We start from the raw sequence: 4,017 nt of genomic DNA, 5'->3' as shown, positions 1-4,017 counted from the left end.
AAGCCTATAAATCCTGGGAGGAAAAATAAACTCTGCTCTTTCTTGCACCACTCCTCAACCTGTGTCCGCGTGATCTATTCATCTTCAGCGGTAACACCAGACCCTGGCTCTCCCCTGGAGACAAGATACTTCTCTCTAAGAGCGAGAAAATGTATCACTCCCAGGGATCTTTGAGTTAGTTATGTTAAACTGTTGCGCTTCATTGGTGCTCCCCCCTGCCTTCCCACCCCAATACATGTATCTCAGGCTCCCCCCGCCCCTCTCCTCCCTATAAATATCCCAGGTTTTCCCCTGTTCCAGAGAATAGCTGTTGCTGGCTCCCTTCGCCCAAGCTCTGCCTGAATAAAGGTTTGTGCTTGGCAGAACGCTAGACCAGCTTTCTCGTCCCTTCTTCCTGTGTCGCCTGCCCGCTGCTGCTGAGCCGAGCTGGAATCACTTGCCTGCCCGAAGTCGCACACACATGCTTCGGCCCAGCCCTTTTCAGGGGTGCTTTGCCAGAGAAGTTGTGGCGCTCCCGGCCCCTCTGTCGCCGTGGCAACTGACGCCCGACCGTGGGGCATTCGAAGATGCCCTGAAGGAAGCGTCCGCCTGCAGCTTTAACTGCGAGGCGCATCGCTGCTCGAGCCGCCGCCCCTCGAGGAAGCTTGCTTGCATTGTAGCAAGAGGCTATCCACGAGGCTGTGTCTGGGACCCTCGCTGACCATCCAGGGCAAGGAAGAGCCCCTGAGGACCGGCCGCCTAGGTGACCACCCGCCCGGCAGCTTTTTGTACGCCCGCCTGCATCTGCTGAAGAGAAATTGTAAGTCGATCCCATGAAGGGTTTTTTCAGACTTTTTTCTTTTTCTTTGTTGTTTTACTGCTGGGCAGGGAGTAAAAAAGGATGGGAAATCAGTCCTCCGCATCGAGGCTGACACCACCTGAAGAGGGACTTTTACATCCAAGTTGTACACATCCTAAAAGCAGGAAATTTTAAGTGTTCTAAAGGGGATTTAAAGAGATTTATTCATTGGGTTTTTAAACATTTTAAGATTAATTCAGATTCTCCTAAATTGGGAATTTTTTGGGATAATGTGGGAAGAAAGTTATATACAGTTCAAGCTAAGGGAGATTTTTCTGTTGCAAAATTTTTTCCTGTGTTTCAAAATATTTTTTTCTCATTGGAAAAAGAGGAAAAAAAAGAAGAGGGAGTTTTGGGTCCCCAGTTGAACCCCCCAACCCCGTTAAGCTCTCCAAGTGTCCCTAAACCCTCTTCCCTATCTGAGAGCCAGTCGGCGGGTGGACATTGCCCCCGGGCACAGGGCTGCTGCCGTCTCCCTGACACCCCCCCACCATCCCTCTACCCTTACCAGGGCGGCAATGGCCATGCCACTCTGAGTCTTTCCTCTAATCTTTCTCCCATGCCCTCACACCCGGTTGTGTCCCCCCCAGTTCCTAGCGTTAGCACAGATGGCGCTGGCAGTCTGGCCAGCCCCGCCATTTTGTCCCACTCCTACCCCAGTTTTCTCGCCCTTGAAGCCCAAAATGGCCACTTTCCTGCCTTCACCCTTTCTCTTTCTGCCATGTCTTGTTCCTCCTCCCCCACCACTGCGTCGATGGGTGTAACTGCGTCGGACTCCGCCCCATCCATCGGGAAACCCCTCCCCGTCACGGACCCTGGTCCCGCCCCTTCGTGCCGGGGCCCCGCCCCCGGCAGCGTGCCCGCTCCAGGGTCCCAGTGCCTAGGAGGTCGGGATGGCTCTGGCTGGAGTGGGGCCATCTCAGCTTCCCCACCTGGCTACAAAAGGGCCAACTCTAGGCACCCGAGCTGGCCCCGTGCTGCCACCAAGCGCCCCCCATCTCCACTAGGAGATGAGAGCAGTGAATCTTCTTATTCAGATTTTGAGTATGAAGACCACTGGGCTGAGATGCAGAGGGAAGCCACACAATCGGGGAACTCAGCTCTGTCCAGGAAAATACTTGCCTTTCCTGTAATAATGAGGAGAGACAGGGCAGGGGCACAAGTTGCCGCATAGTAATCCCTCCACTATTGGGAACTGCAGGAACTTTGTAAAGCTGCTGAGGAACATGGCAGGGGTTCACATTTTTTTAAACACTTGCTGGAAGCCTCCTTCTCTGCCCACGTCATGGTCCCGCATGACATCAAAAATATTATGAACTGCCTTCTCTCCCCAGCAGAGTACATGTTATGGGAGAGGCAGTGGAAAAAACATTTAAAGCAATTGGCAGATGTTTATGCTAAAGATGCTGACAGACCTAATTTTACTTTAGAGCAATTAGCAGGAGAAGGAGATTTCCAAAAGCCCCGAGATCAGGCCCGGGATCTGCCTGAAGCAGCTTTACAGGATATAGCTAATGCTGCCAAGATATCTCTTTTTGCCATCCCTGATGACAAAGTGCCAAAGCAGTGCTTCACCAATATTAAGCAAGGGGCAACTGAGTCTTTTATTAAGTATATTGATAAGTTGAAAGTGGCCATTGAAAAGTAGATAGAGAGCCCTCAGGTGCAAAAAGAATTATTAGTAAAAATAGTAATGGTCAATGCTAATCTGGAGTGCAAAGCAGTTTTGCGAGCCCTCCCACTTGACCCCGAACCAACCATAGATCAGATGGTTGAAGCCTGCACCAAACACTCCTCTGCCTCAAGTGAGAATATGGTGGCACTTACAGTGGCTAAGGGAGTGGCAGAGGGGATATCTGGAGTTTTTACTGCAGACCCCAGTACAAATCTTGTTTTAATTGTGGCGAGCCTGGACATTTTTTCAAAGACTGTCTGGAGAGACATTCTATACAACCTCCAGCCCACCAATGGTTACCCAGACAAAACTGGCATTCGGGAAACTTCAAGCAGAGCACAGAACGGCCCTGCACTTCGACATCAAATCAAATGCCTCACCACTCCACCCCTCCTGCCAAACCCACCATCCTGCCTCCACGGGGACCCCGATCTCCAACCCAGCAGGTGGAGCGCTTCAGATGGGAACCTGGCATCAACTGGTAACTAGACTCTCTTTACATATGGAGGGTGACTGTATTTACAAAATCCCCACAGGGAAACGTGGACCACCAGGCGGTCCCTCCAACATCTTAATACTTGGAGATCCAACCAACTCTCCTGGGCAAATTCATACTGTTCCTGAGGTTCAGGCTATATACCCTGGAGATGAAATTTCCATCTCCCTGACCTACATAGACCCTCCTTATTATTTAAAGGAACAGACTCCCATGACACAGGCCTTTTTACTTTCTAGTGACTGCCCAGATCAGGTTCCCCTCAACCCCAGCAATATGTGGACTCAGATTGTGGGCTTCAGCAAGCCCACTGTGGATTGCAGCCTGTTTTGTTATGGGGAAAGGATTCAGCACCCAGGAATGCTAGACACTGGAGCAGATCATCGCCTGCTCTGAGTGACCAGACAATTGGGAATTGCAACCTGTGGCAGGCATGATTTCAGGAACTGGAGGGATGACAGTTTCCATGAGGAGCAAACGGAATATTGTTATTTGACCTGAGGGACAAATGGCAACCATCAGGCCATTTGTGGTGAGAGCACCAATCACTCTCTGGGGACAGGATCTCCTGGATTCCCAGCAAGGATTTTTAGTCAGGGTCACTGAGAAGCGCGCCACGCCTACCATCCCCCAACTCACCTGGAAACAGCACCATCCAGTGTGGGTTGATCAGTGGCCCCTATCTGAGACCAAACTGCGTGCACTGGAAGCCCTCGTGGAGGAGCAGCTTGCCAAGGGCCACATCACTGAGTCCAGTAGCCCTTGGAACTCCCCTGTCTTTGTTCTATGCAAACCAGGCAAGGACAGGTGGAGACTCCTTCATGACCTCCGGAAGATCAATTATGTCATTGAAGACATGGGATCCCTTCAGCCTGGCATGCTCTCCCCTTCTATGCTCCCCCAGGATTGGAAGCTGGCCGTCATTGACATCAAGGACTGTTTTTTCCACATACCCCTCCATCCTTGAAACGCCCCCAGATTTGCATTCTCGGTTCCCTCTCCCAACAG

Source organism: Parus major, unplaced genomic scaffold (genome assembly GCF_001522545.3).
Source record: "Parus major isolate Abel unplaced genomic scaffold, Parus_major1.1 Scaffold376, whole genome shotgun sequence".
NCBI classification, from domain to species: Eukaryota; Metazoa; Chordata; class Aves; order Passeriformes; family Paridae; genus Parus; species Parus major.
The sequence above is the reverse complement of the archived record's forward strand: the minus strand, read 5'-3'. Positions refer to the sequence as shown.